Here is a 21,877-nt window from a genome sequence, read left to right on the forward strand (position 1 = left end):
ATAAAACTAAAGTACTCCCAATGTTTTACTTTTACTTTATGTTTATTTGGACAGGACAATGCATATTAATGGACGTCACATGGACGTAAATACACGGGATATAGCACAGTTGCTAATTTTCATCCACAGTCCTCACAAGAAACACAAAACTAAGACAAAAAATGTGCAACCTTATTCTTCCGGTCATCACCCACAACTTCCCGAAACGTATAAAAGGTTAACCCATGTTGACCTGGTTAACCCATGTTGACCTGGTTAACCCATGTTGACCTGGTTAACCCGTTGACCTGGGAACGATTCTACTAAATGTTTTCTAAATCCTGACAGTAATCTGAAAAACCAGTCAAGGACCCCCAAGATTATATGTAAAAACAAAATAGCGTAGCGCGGCACTAGCTTGTAGATCTGCCATTTGTCAATGGCTAAAGTATAATATAATGCTTAAAAGACCAAACGGGGTTCCCGCCCTAAGATGGGTTAATGTCTGAAACAGCCGACGGTATAATTAAACAGAGTTACAATAGAGAAATAATCTACCAAAGACAACAACTTTTTGTGCCATGTGTATATAGGTTTTACATACAAAAGATACTTAAGAAACTAAACTGTGGTGGTCATGTTGATAGTGTCAGATTATGTGATTCCACGGCTTTAGTATCTACCACTTGTCATTGTCATCCTGGAATATAATGAATGATCATTCGATTGTATGTTATATCATGTGTCAACTCAAATGGGGCAAATGTGGATTTATTACTATTACAACTAACCACTTCTTCCCTGTATGATTCCTCCTCATTATCCTCAGATGTGCATTTTGACCCAAGCATTTGCCACTAACAGGAACTAAAGGGTTCCTCCCCTGTAAGAGCCCTCATTCATCTATGGGCTTTTCCCCTGTATGAGTCTTCATGTGTGATTTTAGTCCAATACTGTGTGTAAAGCCTTTACCACAAACTGTACAAGTGAAGGGCTTTTCTCCTGTATGAATCCTCATGTGTGTTTTTAGATGAACAGTCTGAGCAAAGCCTTTACCACAGACGTTACAAGTAAAGGGTTTTTTCCCTGTATGAGTCCTCATGTGTGATTTTAGACCACCACTATGAGTAAAGCCTTTACCACAGACATTACAAGTAAAGGGTTTTTCCCCTGTATGAGTCCTCATGTGTGATTTTAGATCACTACTCAGAGCAAAGCCTTTACCACAGACATTACAAGTAAAGGGCTTTTCCCCTGTATGAGTCCTCATGTGTTTTTTTAGTTCAATACTGTGTGTACAGCCTTTACCACAGACGTTACACGTAAAGGGCTTTTCCCCTGTATGAGTCATCATGTGTGTTTTTAGATTAACAGTCTGAGCAAAGCCTTTACCACAGACGTTACAAGTAAAGGGCTTTTCCCCTGTATGAGTCCTCATGTGTGATTTTAGTTGTTCACTCCGAGCAAAGCCTTTACCACACACGTAACAAGTACAGGGCTTTTCCCCTGTATGTGTCATCATGTGTTTTTTTAGATCACTACTCCGTGTACAGCCTTTACCACACACGTTACAAGTAAAGGGCTTTTCCCCTGTATGAGTCCTCATGTGTGTTTTTAGTACACCACTCTGAATAAAGCCTTTACCACAAACTGTACAAGTAAAGGGCTTTTCCCCTGTATGAGTCATCATGTGTGTTTTTAGATGAACAGTCTGAGCAAAGCCTTTACCACAGACGTTACAAGTAAAGGGTTTTTCCCCTGTATGAGTCCTCATGTGTGATTTTAGACCACCACTATGAGTAAAGCCTTTACCACAGACATTACAAGTAAAGGGTTTTTCCCCTGTATGAGTCCTCATGTGTGATTTTAGATCACTACTCAGAGCAAAGCCTTTACCACAGACATTACAAGTAAAGGGCTTTTCCCCTGTATGAGTCCTCATGTGTGATTTTAGATTAACACTCTGAGCAAAGCCTTTACCACAGACGTTACAAGTAAAGGGCTTTTCCCCTGTATGAGTCCTCATGTGTTTTTTTAGTTCAATACTGTGTGTACAGCCTTTACCACAGACGTTACACGTAAAGGGCTTTTCCCCTGTATGAGTCATCATGTGTGTTTTTAGATTAACAGTCTGAGCAAAGCCTTTACCACAGACGTTACAAGTAAAGGGCTTTTCCCCTGTATGAGTCCTCATGTGTGATTTTAGTTGTGCACTCCGAGCAAAGCCTTTACCACACACGTAACAAGTACAGGGCTTTTCCCCTGTATGTGTCATCATGTGTTTTTTTAGATCACTACTCCGTGTACAGCCTTTACCACACACGTTACAAGTAAAGGGCTTTTCCCCTGTATGAGTCCTCATGTGTGATTTTAGATGAACACTCTGAGCAAAGCCTTTACCACAAACTGTACAAGTAAAGGGCTTTTCCCCTGTATGAGTCATCATGTGTGTTTTTAGTACACCACTCTGAATAAAGCCTTTACCACAAACTGTACAAGTAAAGGGCTTTTCCCCTGTATGAGTCCTCATGTGTGTTTTTAGTACACCATTCTGAATAAAGCCTTTACCACAAACTGTACAAGTAAAGGGTTTTTCCCCTGTATGAATCCTTGTGTGCCTCGTCAGACGATACTTCTGATTAAAACATTTGCCACAGTCTGTACAACTAAAGCGTTTCTTCCCTTTGTGGCTCCTCATGGAGTGAGTTTGTTTTGATGATTTCAGGTCCTTGGACAGCTTGCTGCTCAAAGACAATCTTTGTCCTTCCACATTTGTCTTGTGTGATTTCAGTGTGTTTAAAGTTGACTGACCTTCACTGGGCTCCTGCCACTCATCACTGTCTTCAGTGTCAGATTCAGAACAGTGTGAAGAGAGGAGCTGGTCATCACCAGTTGGTTGTGATGTTCCACAGTCCTCTACATCAGCTTGTGTTTTCATGTGTTCAGTTGAGGTGCCGGCAACAGGCTCTGTCTCTCTGTTTTCATCATCATGAACATCTTCACTTTTCACTGCTTGTAATGTCAACGTTGACCCATCAGCCTCCATTGGTCTTTGAAATATCTCCTCTTGTTCATCTTTAGTCTGTGGTGGTTGTGGTTCCTCCTGGACCAGACTGGAGCTCCTCTCCTGTTGTTCAGTAAAAACCTCCTCTTTACACACAGGAAGGTGTTCAGTAAAAACCTCCTCTTTACACACAGAGAGGTGTTCAGTAAAAACCTCCTCTTTACACACAGGGAGGTGCGGGACGGCTAGAAAAAAAAGACACAAAGAGAGAAAAACATTTAATGTTTGAACTTTTTTTTTGGAGGAACATCATCTTCTCCATTTCTAATCAAAGACAGTTTTCAGGGCTTGACATTACATTTTTGAGCCACTTTTACTTACTTGTCCAAGTAAAGATTTTAGAAGACATCTTGTGTTTGTATTGATTATAATGTTGCATTTGCATAATGTTCAACAGAAGGTTATGACAAAATGACAATACAAGAAAAAAATTAAAGAAAACTGTAAACAATTGACACAAACTCAATGTTCCAATAATACAATGATGTTTGAGTGTGTCATACATTTAGTGTTTAGTGGTGACTCCAGGTATTAATCTTTAGTTGATGCATGATTTGTATAAATTAAATAATATCACAATTACATTTTTTCTTTTTTTGAAATACCATTTTTATTAAGAATCCCACCTGTGGGTCCTGGGACCCATTGCAGACCTAACAACATCACTGTTATACATTCCGTTTCCTAGACGTGCTCTCTACCCACTCAGCTATGGCTGTCCCTCTCTAAGGAAGGACAATATCAGTCACTAGAACCAGGGATGGGTGTTTTCTGTGTATCTACGATGGTTAAAATGAAGTTTGAAGTTACAATGGGCTGGTCTGATAATATAATATATAATATAAAATATCTAAATACTGAATGGAGCAGATTAAAAACTGTCCAGAGTATTCACAAAAAGCCAGAGTAGACGATAACATTACCCACAATTATTTTGAAAGTGAAATATCCCTTTATGTAAGTAGGTAAACAAAACAGCACATACCTATACGGTACAACTTTACTACAGGTTGCATCTTCGCATCAAACAGTCCACGTCTCTGGTCCACCTCTGGCTGTTCCTCTGACAACGTTGAATGTCTTTTGGAGGCCATCTCTATAGATACAGGAGACCTCTCCCTGTGGTGCTCTGTGGAAATCACCAGTAGAAACAACTTGTACTTATCATTCAATAAGGGTTTACTGAGTAGTCTGGTGACCACCAGAGAGACGCGTGACAGCCAGAATGTAGACGGCACCCGGGAGCAGTATGTTGGTTGGCGCCCCAGCCTGTGTCTTCCGTGAGGAGGAAGCCCAACAACCCCACGGTGAGGCCTTTAGGAGGGCCATTCAAGCTGCAAGAGGAGCCTGCAGCACCACCGTTGCTCAGGTGGAGCTGCAGCACCACCGTTGCCCAGGTGGAGCCTGCAGCACCACCGTTGCCCAGGTGGAGCCTGCAGCACCGCCGGTGCCCAGGTGGAGCCTGCAGCACCGCCGGTGCCCAGGTGGAGCCTGCAGCACCACCGTTGCCCAGGTGGAGCCTGCAGCACCACCGTTGCCCAGGTGGAGCCTGCAGCACCACCGTTGCCCAGGTGGAGCCTGCAGCACCATTGTGGCTCAAGAATCCACCACTCCTGAATGAAGTGTCTGGTGCTGATTGATGACCATTTATGCCAAAAATCTTAATCGCTATACATGATTATGGGTTCAGACCTGTTGGGCTATACTGTCGTAGCGGCACGAGCACCAGCATGCTGTGTGTCTGTCTGTCTTTTGGGGGAACATGAGTTACCAAACTATATATTTATCGTTAGTTGCTGAATGACCCTTTAGTCTCGTTAGAATGAAAGAACGAAAATACATCACAAAGATGCACCTGGTATCCTCAGTGATGTATCCCAAGGTTAGTTAGCCGCGTGATCAAGTCCCGACTTACGTCCCAGTAGCTACCCTCGATCTAGACTGGAACTCAACTATGCTTTCTATGGCATAGAAAGCTTTCTATGGCAGTATCCGCCGGGAGAAACTAGACTGCAGGACATGAGACTAATTAATTAGAGCGACAGACAGGAGAGTGTGTGTGTCTGTGTACGTGTCTGCGTCAATTTAACAAAGGTGCAGACGATCAGAGATCAGCAGAGAGAGGCCGACGTTTGCGCTACTGTATGCCGAATTGAAGTGGACTCTGCCCCAGACTTTTTTCTCTCCCTGGAAATAAAAACGTCTGGGTTTCCGAGGCTACCCTCGATCAGACCCACTAGGGAAAGACCAGGTGGAGGGACTAGGCTCTGTGGGTTGCCTCCAGTCCAGGCCCCTCCTATGCCTCACCAGGTCCCCTCCTGCTCTCACTACAAGTACAGCCAGGACCTGTGCGTTGGACCAGACTCCCAGCACCAGTAGTAGTGGATTCTGAGAATAATACTAATAAAAATATAATAAAAATATAAATTTGTTTTACCTGAGAGTAGTAATGTTAAAGTTGACTCACCAATCTCTTCCTGTTCATCTTTAATCTGTGGAGGGTGTGGTTCCTCCAGGACCAGACTGGATCTCCTCTCCTCATATTCAGATGAAACCTCTTTACACACAGATAGGAGGAGGAGAGAGAAGGTAGCATCAGCAGAGCAACTCAAAGAGGACCTTTATTCTCCTATTTGTTTTGTCTTGATAACCCTCGTTTCAAGAAAGTGTCTCGAGTCTCTTCACAACGCCTCGCAGAGCAAGGCGTTGTGAATAGAGCCCGACATCGGTCTCACCGATGTATCCGTCATTTTAGGCGCCGATGCCCGATATCGGACATTATTTCACTGATGTGGCCGAAGTCTTTTTTTATCATCATTAATGTAACCTACACTTGTCTTTTAGAATGTAATACGCCCTTATGAAACACGCTCCATTCTCTGAAACAGCAGCAGAGAATGGATTTAAAAGGCACTGTGCGCGTCGTGCCTGTGACTCTGGAGCCTAGGCTGCAGCAGAAAACTCTGCCCTGCGAGTGACTGTCATAATTGGAAGTCCAGCTGTCATTCCGGACATTTCAATAAATTGTATTGAAATGTATTGAAAAGATTTCCTGCACAGGATGAAATCCTCTACGCCAGACTCATAAACAGACATAATATACATCAATTGATATAAATCAAACAGCTGATCCTTCCTTAATTTCTTTCAGACGTTAATATATGTGACGGCTGAAATCTATCTGGCTATGAAATCAAGCCTCGCCCTCATTTTTGCGACATGAACAACTGCAATCCGACCTGGAAACCATGGTTACAGGGGGAAAAAAGTGTCCTTACTGCCCGCCTCAACCCTCTCTCATACACACACAGGCACGCACGCACACGCAACCCCAACTTTGTATTTTAAATAAATAAAGAACGAACACCTGCATGAATTAAATAAAGCTGTAGGCCTACCCTGTCTGTTTCCCTCTCACCTCGCTTGCCTTGCTGTCATGTGCACGCACACATGCACGCACGCACGCACCTCAAGGCTACATGACACATCGCCATGAATGGAATACGTTTGTAGGCTAGGCCTATATTAATTTTACCCATTCGTGTGCAGTGCACAGCGAAGGCGATCAGTGAGACTGCGCACTGCTGTGATAAGTGTTGTGGTTGAGTGATGCCTGCATGAGAGATAGGCTACTACAATGTCGTCAATCCAATCTTACTCAACGTTTATGGAGTGATTTGATCATTGATGAACGAATCATAAACATATGGATGAAGGCTTGCATGTGTGCTGGTATGTGCTGGCGACGCACGCTGCGGTCCCAACCTCCCGACTCCCGCTTTTATCTGAACTGTCAAAGCACTTAGTTAAATGGTGAATGATTAAGCCCTTTACACCTATAGCCTACAATTGCAAATAGGCAAGCTGTATGCTTGTCATTGTCACTTGGAAATAAAGGCGTGCAGTCAATTTATGCCTAAATATATTTTTTATAATATCAGTGATTATATAGGCATCTGATGTCACACTCATGCGCTCCCAAATCATCTCACCAGTGCGCTCGCATAACAAGGCCAGTAAAGCACTGTTTGATTAAGCACAAACTAATACATTGTAAACATGTTATATTGTTTTTAATTATTGATGTATCCGTCATTTTAGGCGCCAATGCCCGATATCGGACATTATTTCACTGATGTGGCCGAAATCTATTTTTATCATCATTAATGTAACCTACACTTGTCTTTTAGAATGTAATACGCCCTTATGAAACACGCTCTTCTACATCCTGACAGTTTTCTGAAAAAGCTGTTTCTATGTCAGTCGTTCTTCGATTTTTCAAAAATAGCAGATCTACAAGCTCGCCACTCGGTGGCGTGCTACGAGCTTGTATATCTGCTATTTTTCAATAGCTAAAGCATAACATAATGCTAACACCAAAAGGGGTTCCCGCCCAAAATGGGTTAAGCTCAAACTAATACATTGTAATCATGTTATATTGTTTTTAATTATTGCGTGATATTAATTGCTTGTAAAGTTGGAAATCTATCTTTTTCTTTTACATGCATATACATACAGTTTTATTTTAACATTTTAGGAGTGAATACATATGCTTAGATGCTTGTGACAGCATGTCAGCAGTTCAGACAAAGCGTACGACAGCTCCCGACCCAACATGATGTTTGTCCTGGCACACGTTCAAGTTAAAGGTTTTGCGGAAATGGTAAATGCCTGAGAGAGTATTGCACCACATCTTCCTACGTAGTAATGTCAAAGTTGACTCACCAGTCTCCTCTTCCTGTTCATCTTTAATCTGTGGAGGGTGTGGTTCCTCCAGCACCAGACTGGATCTCCTCTCCTCATATTCAGATGAAACCTCTTTACACACAGACAGGAGGAGGGGAGAGAAGGTAGCATCAGCAGAGCAACTCAAAGTGCTTTTGTCAACTCAAAGATGACATTTATTCTCCTATTCGTTTTGTCAGCATAACCATCGTTTAAAAGATGTCTCGAGTCTCTTCACACCGCCTGACAGAGCAAGGTGTTGAACTTGTGAGTAGAGCCTGACATCGGTCTCACAGATGTATCCGTAATTTTTGGCACAGATGCAGACATTATTTCACCGATGTGTTTTTCATTAATAATGTAACCTATACATGTCTTTTAGAATGTAATACGCCCTTATGAAATGCGCTCTTTCGGTTTGATATTAATTAATGTCTTACAGCTGCAGAGAATGGATTTAAAAAGGCACTCCGTGCACCGTGCCTGTGACTCTGGAGCCTAGGCTGCAGCAGAAAACCCTGCCATGCGAGTGACTGTCATAAATGGAAGTCCAGCTGTCATTCCGGACCCCTCGCCCTGAGAACTTTTACATGGATGTGAAACTAGAGGACAATATCTCACTGACCACGTCTTTGGAATTATTTATTGGGTGAGTACTAGCCATGATTCATGACTCTCGTATTCATACGAGAGTCATTAAGAAACTTCACCCTGTTTTTGGCGCTCGCTGCATTTACAAGATTTCCGTATATATAAACATTCAGATTTCAAATATAAAGTACTCACAATTTGTCCCACGGGTGTTAGTTAGTAGCAGCTCCAGCGATTAGAATTTCTGCATCCCGCGTTGTTTAATAAAAAGCATTTTTATCCGAGCTGTTATTTTCCCATTGGCTTTCAACTACGCGCCCCTATCGGTCGGGAGGAGGGTGGCACTCGGTGTGTTCGATATAGGTACTCTGACCGCCCTGCCAATACAGACTAATAGGCGAGTGCGCTCCCGGTGTGCAACTGTGGATTTCCCAAACGAACCCCGTTTGAAAAAAGTAGCCGGGGCGCTCGGACAAAAATGCTTTTTATTAAACAACGCGGGATAACACCCGTGGGACAAATTGTGAGTACTTTATATTTGAAATCTGAATGTTAATATAAACATTCAGATTTCAAATCGGAAATCTTGTAAATGCAGCGAGCGCCAAAAATAGGGTGCATGACTGTCATGATAATCATCATGGCAGTCATGTTTCAGGGCTAGGTGAGTACAAACTGAGCACGGAGCACATTTATGCTGCCCATGTCTCCTTGCTCACTGGGAGCGGAGGCATTCGATCTATGGCTGTGTATACAGGAATATATGTCATTGATGTATGATCACAGACATTCTAGGGCTAGTACAACTACTGGGAGATGTAGTTCCGTTCAGCTAGCTTAATGATACTTGTAACTAAGCTGGTGTTGTTCAGAATCTACCAACCTGCAGTGTGTAGATCGATGTCCATATCAAAATCAATGTCCAGCAGTTTGTTTTGTGTCTCCAGCAGAGTTTGTAGTGTCTCCATCTCTCTCTGGAAGAGGTTGACCATGAACTCTCCCACCGCGCTGAGGCGCTCCAACACGAACACTCTGACGCTAAGCTCCACACTACAAACATCAGCAGCGCCACGCTGCTGTTTGTCCACAACAAACAATATCTCCTATCCCACCGACGCTAGCTGTTCATTTATCTTCAGCCGTACAGACTCCATTTGACGCTTTTCGCCTCCTTTAGGAGACATTTCCACCAAGCTTTCTGTTCCTACTGTAATATAGAATGTGTAATAAAGGCACAAACATCAACAATTCCCGAGAGACACGACAACATGTTTGACTTGTTCAACAGCGGCCATCGCCGTAATGGAAAACTAGACGCAGTCACGTGACGTGATGGCATCACGTGATGCAAACAAGCGCTTCAGGGTCAAAGGTTTTCCAGGCATGCGCAACAAAATAATCCAGGCACTGTTGCCTTAATGCATTTCGCCCTCTGGTGGTGGAGGTGTGTAACTGTCACAGATAGATAGATAGATAGATAGATAGATAGATAGATAGATAGATAGATAGATAGATAGATAGATAGATAGATAGATAGATAGATACTTTTTTAAACTGCCTTCGAATCTTAAAATAACGCTTTGAGCTTGTAGATCAGCTTTTTGCACATTTGACAATTTAAATCCATGATTCATTGATATTAATAGGAAAAGGTACTTTGCAATTTTTCATTTTGAATAAATGAGTATGCGTAGGCTACTTTGTCCACCACTGATGACTGGAATCCAACATCAGGGACTCAGGGAGTCTAAATTAGTACCTATGTAATAGACAGTAATTACTGAGTAATTATTACTGGTGGTTCATGAGCTGGCAGTTCATGATCTATGCCTGTTTTTCAATTGAGTGCTATAGCGCCACCCTTTGGCCAATGGTTGTGGTCTTTGTCTCTAAGCAGGGTGACATAGCCATATTGCCACATTTGGTGAAAAACAACTGCATGGTTTGACCTGGAGCGCTGTGTATGTATAATTCAACATAATGGGTGATCTTCACTGATATAATGCATTCACCATTCACATGGAATCAGGCAAGCGGTAGATGGCAAACAGCAAAACCTGCTGGACGGCACGGTAAAAAGATTTAATATTTTAACATCCGTCCTGTTCCGTTTACCGTCCTGCTCCCGTCCACTAAAATTACTTCCGGTTTTACATCTACTGCTAGCCAGGGTCAGAGGTCAAAAGGCAGAACACGAAAGTTGTTCGACATGAGGAGACGCATATGTCTATCCAAGTTTTATTGTTGACGGTCAAACGGAGCTATACCTGTTCAAAGTTAGCATTTTCGATTGAGTGCTATAGCGCCACCCTTTGGCCAATGGCCGTGGGCTTTGGGGACACCCCGCCCCCCTGCCAAGCAGTAGGATTTGAGTCATTACATTTAATTTCTAATCCTTTCTTAGCTGACAATTTTGAATAGTGTATATTTTCTGTAAAATTATACTTTTTTGAATTACATTTGACGCAGTGATGGTCTCATAATATTATTTTTATCAGGCACGTGCATAGGCTTCAGCTGCAAAGGTGAGTGAGCAATTGTTCAAAAAAATGGCTTTTATAATATTCTTGTCAAGTTTTATTAGCTTTTAGTCTTGAACTTAAATGAATAAATTAACTTTCTCATTATACGAGAGAAAAGGATATCCTACAGATTGTTACTTTATTAACCAGTGGATCCATCGGACAGGGGCTAGCTTGCCAGAATACGCTGATCTAGCCTACAAGTTGTAATGCGGTGCGCTACAGACACATTGTTATCTTGTAGATCTGTCCATTTGAAACATGTTAGTAACGTTTCCCGATAGCGACAATAAACATCATCACGTTAGATTAAATGGGCGTGTATGATCTACGCGAGGCGGAACCTACATGGTGGAAACGCTTGGTAAAGAGGGAGTCCGCTGACAGTCAGGTTCATGAGCTATTCCTTTTTTATATATATTTCACTTATATTTCACTATAGCGCCACCCTTTGGCCAATGGTTGTGGGCCTCACCGTTGAAAGTAGCATAGCCCTCTACCATATTGCCAAGTTTTGCAAAAATCGACTACGGTTAAGCCAGTCAGTAAAGGTGTTTAAGAAGGTATGAAAAGGTCAATTGAGTGCTATAGTGCCACCCTTTGGCCAATGGTCGTGGGCTTCATGTCTTCACCGTTTGGCATAGGCTAGCCCTCTATACCATAATGCCAAGTTCCGCGAAAACCGACCGGTTCAGCCAGAACTGCTATTTTTGGCTAAAGGAGAAGAAGAAGAAGATGAAGAAGAAAATATAGCTGCAAGCATCGATAAGACGGGGTCAAGCAATATATGTGATCGGCCCCCGATTTCTGATCAAGTTGACCGGTATGAACTTCAGCTGCAAAGATACAAATGCACCGTGTAGCTTTGCATCTTCATTTAATTATTTTGTATCTTTTGCATCTGCCAATGTGAACGCAGCACTCTTTGTTATATATTTTTTATCCCACGATTTTGTAACCCATTTTTCACCCATGTGTCAATGATCTAATGTGATCCTGGCCTCTACACACCCTCCGCCAACCTGGGGAGAGCAACGAACTCATGCTTCCTTCATGCCTGAGTGTCCAAGTTGCTTACACCTTGACAGGGGGAAGTTTCCCCTGGTTGGACGTAGCGCGTGGAAGGAACACGTTATTCCAACCAATTCCTTTCCCCTCCATCAGGTGCCCCGGCTGAACAGGGGGAGGTAGTTTAGACCAGGATTACTGCATGTACTTTGTGAGGGTACCTACCCTAGGGGACACAGGGAGAACATGTGAGGGTACCTACCCTAGGGGGTACGGGGAGAATAGACTCCACACAGAAAGGCCCTTTTGCCAACCTCTGTTATGGGCACTGATGACGTGGAGGAGGGAACACGCCCCCAGCACCCACAGCGTCCCCAGCAGGAATCGAACCCAGGACCTTCTAGCTGTCAGGCGACAGCACTACCAACTGTGTCATCCTGCCCCGAACGCAGCATTTTTGAGGACAGCTATTTCTTATCACACCGTTTATGGTGCTTAAGTTTCCCCCAGGTGTGGTGGAGAAAAGTGTTGTTTTTGGCAGCAAATTTAGATTTTAGTTTTACTCAGTCACCTGGAATGTCTTAGTGTTAGTCTAGTTTTAGTCGACTAAATCTACAGTTGATTTAGTCGAACATGACTGTAATTATTGTATTTTAGTTACACTTGCTGAAAATAGCCGATCTACAAGCCCACAACGAGTCGCGCTTGAGCTTGTAGATTGTCTATTTTCAGCATGCAACTAATTGTAAAATGACTTATACTGGATATATATTGGCATATTTAGTCTTAGTTTTAGTCACCATAGCTTAGTTTTCCTTTAGTTTCCATTTAGTTTTCATCAGTGAAAAAAGGTAGTCAACGAACATTTTTCGTCTTAGTCGACGAAATCAACACTGGTGGAGACGACGCTGGTGTGCCTGCACAGTACCTGACTGACTGAAATTCTTGTCACAATGTTTGCAGTGGTAAGGTTTTTCTCCAGTGTGGATACGCAGGTGTTTCTGCAAACAACATATGTCAATGAAACTCTTGTCACAATGTTGGCAGTGGTAAGGTTTTTCTCCAGTGTGGATACGTAGGTGTTTCCACAAACAACCTATATCAATGAAACTCTTGTAACACTTATCACTCCAAAACTTAAATCAAAACAGCTTGGAATATCCCAGTTGTGCTGGAGAAACTGAAAAACTAAATGTTTTCTGGGGTTGCTCTGAAATTCTCACCTTTTGGAAAAAATGTCACAGAGAAATTACAGGAGATTCTGGGCTTTCAAATATTAGATTCTTGTTTGATGCTATATTTGGGAGATTTACCAGATGAAATTATGGGAATTGACAGATATCTGATGAAAATCTTTCTGGCTGCAGGGAAGAAAGCCATTACTCGGAAATGGCTACAGGTAGATCCTCCTTCCATAGATGAATGGCTCCAGATAGTCTCAGAAATAATAATAATAATTTGAGATTGAAGAGAGAGTCTTTTGAAAACAAATGGGAAAAATGGTTTGATTATACTACTGAACAACAGGTGAGCTAGGAACCACAATGTTTGGCCTTTTTTTTTTGCTTTTTTTTTTGGGTTATTATTCTCCGAATGTAAACAAAAGATATGATCCTTGAATCCTTGACACAAATACTCATGTTTATGATACATAGATGCTTATATTTCTAGAGGGTGACCCCATAGATGGGATGGTAACTGATGTTATTTATTTTCTTTATATACGGTACTTTACTGTCCAATATTATTGTGTGTGGGTGTGTGTATGACTGTGAGAGTGTGTGGGGGTGTATGCGTGTGTGTGTGTGTGTGTGTGTGTGTGTGTGTGTGTACGTACGCGTACGCTCACATATTGTTTGCATTTTATTATTATCCTGTCTGTGTGTGATCTCCTACAATTATAGCATTTATCTACTGTTTTTACTTTTTATTTACCGAGTTGGCAACACATACTGTAATGTTCAATTGTTTGTCTTTTTGCTTTCTGTATGTCCTTGTCTATTTCTGTTCATAAAATTTAAGTTGAAAGAAATTCTTGTAACACTGTTTACAGCAATAAGGTCTTTCTCCGGTGTGTAGTCGCTGGTGTCTTGTCAGCGTAGCATCTGGAGAAGCTCTTGTCACATTGTTCAAAATGGAAAGGTTTTTCAGAATAAAAGGTGTTATATATATCATATATATCATATATTATCATATCATGTCATATATTATATATATGGTCGTGATTCACCAGGATCTTAAATGGTTGGATTCTATAGGCTTAAAATAATTTATATCAATATTTGTTTTGTAAATCTCTATGGGAAAATGGTAGATTTTTCAGTGGGTCCATAAAACCAAGCCCACTGTCCATCCATAGGGTTGAAGCGGTTCATTTTGAAGTGCTTCTGGACAAGACTTGTTTCAGCGTTATTTGGCATGACCCTCTACACCATATACTGCAACTTTTCATAAACACTTGACTCTGCATGGATGTTTTAGGGGCAGAAGAAGAATTTTCATAAAACTGCAATTTGCATTGACTCAAATAACCTTAATTTTTCACAAAAAAAATGTACTCCCAATGTTTTACTTTTACTTTATTTGTTTATTTGGACAGGACAATGCATATTAATGGACGTAAATAAACCGGATATAGCACAGTTGCTAATTTTCATCCGCAGTCCTCACAAGAAATACAAAACGGAAAACAGACAGGCAAACAGTGGATACATTTACATAACATTACATAGGGAACACAGCATAAAAACAGAAATACACCCAAAATAATCATGAATGGTTGCAGCCAGGGGCGCAATAAGCTAGGGGACGGAGGGGACGAATCCCCTGCCAGCGTCACATTGGTCCCCCCCAAATGAGTTTGGGGGTCCCCCTCTGGCTGGGGGGTCCCCCCCTTTATCCCCCCTGGCTCCAAAGTTATCTTAGGAGTAATACTTGTGAAATCCTGCGTTCATAAACGCGATATATTTTGAAGGGTATATTTGATCCACCCCTGTCTAAATTCCAAAATGGTTTGGCCCACCTTCGGTTTTTTGGAAGTTGTTACACCGCCATCAGTGACCCAATGTGCTTTGCACTCTGTGGTGATTGCGTAACGATTCTAATTATACAGGAACAGGATTCAATAGATCACCATTTTTGGTGTCACGCACAACTTTTGGTAACGTCTAACGTGTATTGACTAGATCGATAGGAGATGAATGAATATAGGCTACTTTATCCTCTACTCTAGTACAGTGGTTCCCAAACCTTTTCGTGTCAAGGACCCCCAAATGGACACGGTGACGGTGACGTATTAGTTGTTTAATTTCAAGGACCCCGCTGCGTCCACATGACATGCCACAAGGCGACAAGGGTCCATTTGTTTCCAAACTATCATGTAGCTGTACTGTACTGTACCCCCTGGAACTCACGGCTCAAGGACCTCTGGGGGTCCCCGGACGGCCGGACCCCACTTTGAGATTTATATTATTATATTAGCCGCTAATGAAAGCACAACTGTCAACACCCAGGTAAGGTGCAACTACATGGTATTTAAAACATGCGAACCCAGTCTGCTCTCCTGAAAACTGCCCAGGTGTTGTACATTTTATATAGAATAGGCTGACTTACAGATGGTCAGTGAGTTTTGACCTGTTATAGGCGCTGCTGATAATGTGGTTAAACTTTTACGTTTTGAGACACATGGGAGGAGGAGGAATCACAGCCACTGCCAGGTAATTCATAATAATAATAATAACAACTGTGCCAAAGCAGTTTTGTATGTGCATTGAGTCACTGGAACAACCTCTCTGTAGTCCGACCCTAACCATAACCCCACGTTTTGGTGGTTAGACCCCCCCATCCCCCCCTCCCCTAGGGTGGTGGGGGGGACGGGGGGGACAGATTCCAGTCTGCTCTCCTGAAAACTGCCCAGGTGTTGTACATTTTATATAGAATAGGCTGACTTACAGATGGTCAGTGAGTTTTGACCTGTTATAGGCGCTGCTGATAATGTGGTTAAACTTTTACGTTTTGAGACACATGGGAGGAGGAGGAATCACAGCCACTGCCAGGTAATTCATAATAATAATAATAACAACTGTGCCAAAGCAGTTTTGTATGTGCATTGAGTCACTGGAACAACCTCTCTGTAGTCCGACCCTAACCATAACCCCACGTTTTGGTGGTTAGACCCCCCCATCCCCCCCTCCCCTAGGGTGGTGGGGGGGACGGGGGGGACAGATTTTTCGGCGGCGCCGCTTCGCGGCGCCGCTCTATATCCCCCCCTAGCGTTCGGTCAGTGTTGCGCCTCTGGGGGTGTGTTCCATTCTAGGCACTGCTCTATTATGTTCCGCAGTGCAAAGATCTGGTCTGTACATCCTCTTCCCTTCCTGAAGCCTGCTTGCTCCTGTCTAAGCCTGGTGTCAATGGCTGTCTCCATCCTGTTGAGAAGGACTCTGCAGAACACTTTGCTTGGAATAGATAGAAGTGTGATTCCACGCCAGTTGTCGCAGTTCTTAAAAAAAACATTGTTACAGAAACTACAAATTTCTATTTTAGTTTGGTCATATATGTCTTTGGAATGAAACTTAATTTAGTTTTAGTCACATTTTAGTCACTTGGAATGTGTTAGTGTCAGTCTAGTTTTAGTCGACTAAAACTACAGTTGATTCAGTCGACTAAAATGTATTTTGTCGCGCCTTGATGCCGTCGTAATGACTGATTTTACACTTGCTGAAAATAGCCGATCTACAAGCTCACAACGCGTCGTGTTGCGACGCGTTGTGAGCTTGTAGATCGGCTATTTTCAGCATGAAACCAAGTGAAAAATGACTTTGTTTTATACTGGATCCATTGTCCACTAGTCCCTTCCTAACATTTTAGTCTAGTTTGTATTTGTCGACGAAATTGTCAATATATTTAGTCTAAGTTTTAGTCGTCATAGCTTAGTTTTCATTTAGTTTCCATTTAGTTTGCGCCAGTGAAAAAAGGTAGTCGACGAGCAATTTTCGTCTTAGTTTCAGTCGACGAGAACAACACTGGGTCCAGTATTTAGTTCAGTGACCATGGAGTTCAGGAATGGTTCATAGACTGTAGTCACCAAGGTTCACCAGCAGAGGTCCTCCTTCTCCACCAAATTGCATCTGAATGGTAAAGCGGTGTGTCTTAACAGCCTGTATACTGGTCACTACTTTTACAATATTACATTTGTTGGTGTTGATAGACTCATAATATTATTATGAGTCTATCAACACCAACAAATGTACACTTTTCATTATGACCTTTAATGTTGAATTGTGTTATTGAGAGAAAAATGGATGTATTGTGCCACTTTACCTTTCGTTTTTTATTCAGAGGTCTCTGAATTAAAAAAAACAGCATATATTATTGGTCATTCCCCTCTCTCTCTCTCTCTCTCTCTCTCTCTCTCTCTCTCTTTCTTAACAACGCTAAAAGTGCACCAAACCTGCCTGCCTACCTGCATCTCTCTCTCTCTCTCTCTCTCTCTCTCTCTCTCTCTCTCTCTCTCTCTCTCTCTGTCTCTCTCTCCCCAGTCCAGTGTCAGGGCGTGCAACATTGACAGAGCTCTAAACACAAGGTGCTAAACTGACATATGGGAGACATTAAAGGACCAATCCATATAGAATCATTATCTTTGGCAGAGTGAAAGGCCGGGGGGGGCGGGGCTGGGGGCGGGGCTGACTGCATCCTGTATCCTGGGACTGTTGGTCTGTCTCACTAAACACATGGGACTGTTGGTCTGTCTCACTAAACACACGGGACTGTTGGTCTGTCTCACTAAACACACGGGACTGTTGGTCTGTCTCACTAAACACACGGGACTGTTGGTCTGTCTCACTAAACACATGGGACTGTTGGTCTGTCTCACTAAACACATGGGACTGTTGGTCTGTCTCACTAAACACATGATGTGATCTTGGAGGCTGACATTCTGTGTGGGTTCTAGCTTCTTTCTTCTACGGTGAGAAAAGTACTGCCGTAGCAGACAACTCCAGGTTCAAACTAAATCCTTCCATAGGTGCAATTAAGGCTCGAAGATATAAGTTGAGGTGAAGAAAATGCCAGCACTCATTGTATGTCCTTTTACATGATTTTATTTATCAGAGGTGAAGAAAATCATGTAAAAGGACATGTATTCAGAGCTGAGGGGATGAGAGCTGTCCGTACAAATGGACTTGGCTTTCTTAAAGGACAGCTTTAGTTTTTTTCAACCAAGGTTCACGTTTTAGGTTGTCATTAGACAAAGTAAAAGATGAGTGTTAATTTGTTTTCATTTGCTGCGTTCTTTTGTTTTAGGGAGTTTAATATTTTTTTGTTGGCTAAGACTAGATAATTTAAGTAGCCTATATAGGCAGGCCTAACGTTCAATGGATTGTTCAAAGACTGAGGCCTCTTTTAGACGGCGACCATCTCCATATAACACGTCAAAGTCCCGTTGCGTTCTCATTTTTTTGGACCATTTACATGAGAACGCACACTTGAATGAAAACGCTACAAAGTGCATGCATATATATGCCAGGTCGCTAGGTGGCGCGTGTCCTTGTGGGGTCCGTGTGACGCAGCGCATATATAAACCATAGACATAAGTCACGCATGCGTAGAACTACTTCCGTTCTTCTTCTACACAGAAAGTAAACAAACGTCGCGTCCTCATCACTAGCATGGTTGTTGTTGTTCGTTTCCCCTAGCAACTGACGCATGCCTATGACACCATGTAAAAACGTAGGACACGGGTGAGCCGACCAGAGCTGACGTAAGCCATGATGTCACATTTTTTGCGTATCCACCGTTTTGCCTGTTTATATGGAGACCATAGGAAACGGCGATTTCCACTCTGGGAGGTGGTTTCACTTCGTTGCGTTTTCACCTCCTGTGGACACGGTTCTCGTCTAAATGACAGCAGAAAACGATACTTTATTTTGCCGTCTTTTATGAACACCATCCTCGTGTAAAGAGCACCTGAGCTTAAATCAGAATTTGCTATACTAAAAGTAAGACTACGTTAATAAAATACTTTGAGTCTTTCTAGAATTTCTAGGTTAGGTTTCTGGTTTATTCTAAGTGGGGAACAAAGAACCTTTTCTGTGGGGTGGGGAACATAGGTACGCTCCCACGGTATAGAGGGAATGCGCATGCTTAAAGTGAATGGCACATCGAGTGGCAAAGCAACATTTAAAGTGAGTTTAACATTGTTTAACGTTGTCTAATACAATCAGACAGGACTTTTCTGTGGTCAAGGCCAGAAAGTATAGTTTTTTTTTGCCACTCAGTGGGCGTTCCTGCATAACTTCCTCATGGTTTGATGATGATGTCACGCGCATAACCCTCTCATACAGTGGACAGTTCAGTGGGACTTTGAACGTTGAACGTCTCTCCTCTATAAAGCTTGAAACAAGAGGCCGCCGCACGCTTAGAATGAAACAAGAGGCCGCCTTTGGCACGCTTAGGATTCTGGGAGGTGAGCCGACGACGCACTGATAACGCTCAAGGTGGACGTGACAGGAAAAGGCTTCTGGTTCAGGACAGCAGCAGCAGTGCATTGAAATTGGTTTTGGTTCGATTTTTAGTTTGAGTCATTTAGTCTCTTGAATAGTATTCATTTAGTTCCGGTCACCTTTTTAGTCACCTGGAATGCCTTAGTGTTATAGTCTATAGTCTCAGTCGACCTAATGTCATAAGATTTTAGTCGACTGAATCTACAGTTGATTTAGTCGACTAAAATGTATTTTGGCAGGCCTTGATGCCGTCATAATGGCTGATTTTACACTTACAAAATAGCTGCGACGCGTTGTGAGCTTGTAGATCTGCTATTTTCAGCATGCACCCAAGTGTAAAATGACGTATACTGGATCTCTTGTCCACTGGTCAACATTTTAGTCTAGTTTTTTAGCTGTTGACGAATTTGTCAATACCCTCAGTCTTAGTTTTATCACCATGGCTTATAGTTTTCATTTAGTTTCCATTTTGTTTTCGTCAGTGAAAATAGGTATAGTCGACAAACATTTTTGAAATGACATTACTGTGTGTGTGTGTGTGTGTGTGTGTGTGTGTGTGTGTGTGTGTGTGTGTGTGTGTGTGTGTGTGTGTGTGTGTGTGTGTGTACACTTATTAGTTATACTCAGGGCCTAGTCTAGTACAAACAAACACACACACACACACACACACACACACACACACACACACACACACACACACACACACACACACACACAAACACACACACACACACAGCTGTATGCCAGAGATACAGGGCCCAACAAAGGAGAGATTTAAATGAATTGACTACATGGAGCATAATGTAATTAATACAACCGTTTCTACAGCAAGAGCTGGATTAGCACACAGGTCAGTGAGGTCAGTGAGCACGATACGGTCGACGGAAAGGAAGAAAACCCAGAATCACTCATGCACATGACTTCATGAACACACACACACACACACACACACACACACACACACACACACACACACACACATGACTTCATGCAGAATACTAACCTAATGAAGCACACATTATGAACCAATTGTCCACACACACACACACACACACACACACACACACACACACACATGCATTATGAAGAAAAGTGACAGACAGACAGTACAAAACTTATAGTGCCGGATGATCCCCCCCCCCCCCCCCCCCCCCCCCACAAGATCAGTCCCACTGGGAGGAGACCCCGGGGCAGACCAAGGACCACGTCCCACTGGGAGGAGACCCCGGGTCTGACCAAGGACCACGCACAGGAAAACACACACACACACACACACACACACACACACACACACACACACACACACACACACACACACACACACACACAGTAACACAGGAAAACAGAACATAATCTCCACACTGCACGATTTTACTTTCTTTTTTCATTTCGGCCTCTCTATGATAGAAACCCTTCACACATGCACGCACACGCACGCACGCACACACACGCACGTACACGCCCGCAGACACAGAGGCACACGGATGGAGTACGTTCAACACGTGCCAAGGCACACACACACACTGCACGCACATAACGTGCACTATTGGCAATGCATGGATGAGCCTTGTGTAACAGAAAAAAACATTAGCAGACAAAAGCATATAAAGTTCATAATTGCTCACATTAGCATTTTATTCAATTCTTCAGCATACCCCCTATGGTATTTATCCAATAGCGCCTGTTTAAGCCTTTAAAAAAAGAAATTGGATTAGATTTACACTTTGTTTTAAATTCTCTGACGAGCTATTCCACAGCTTCACCCCACGGAGAGAAACACACATGCTCTTCAAAGTATTGCAACAACTTGGTTGTTTAAAGATGGAGTGCCACCATTTTTTTCCACCCTAAAACATGATCATCAGGTATTATTACAATATAAGGGGGAAGAACTTTTTTCCAAAAAGTGTACAGTATTTGTTAAAATCATGCTTTTATGTGGACACGCCCACCAGTTCATTAAGTATGCGTGGTTTGCCTGGTGGGGGGTGGTGATCCACCTGAACTGAAGCCGCACCCACAGCTGTAGTTGTATGATAAAGGGGGAGGGGTTAGGGGAGGGGCTGATAGTGTGGTGTCACTATATTACTGTTTACATCATTGGCCCGTTTGAGCTGTCAAGGGTTCAGCCTCCAGGAAGAAACCCTAAATACAAAGTCAATACACAATTGCACATAAAAACAACTCCAGTCTGTCTAATTAAGTACTGTCACCTCATAGACACATGAAAAACTGGAAAAATACAAAAATTGTGGCACTCCATCTTTAAAGTTAAGTTCACCTCTGAGCTCATAAGTCGACTAAATCAGAAGGACCACTTCACCACCTTTCTTCATATAATAGGCCCTCACTAATAATCATGATAAAATGGCACGATTTTTTTCATACTCAGTCAGTGTCTCATAGGAGGGCTGTGGGCAGTTTTGAAAAACCGTCTTCCAGTGACATCATCATTAGGCAGATTCTTTTTAAAACACGATTTTATTTTT

The sequence above is a fragment of the Protomyctophum bolini genome, assembly GCF_963924005.1.
Source record: "Protomyctophum bolini genome assembly, chromosome: 18".
NCBI lineage: Eukaryota > Metazoa > Chordata > Actinopteri > Myctophiformes > Myctophidae > Protomyctophum > Protomyctophum bolini.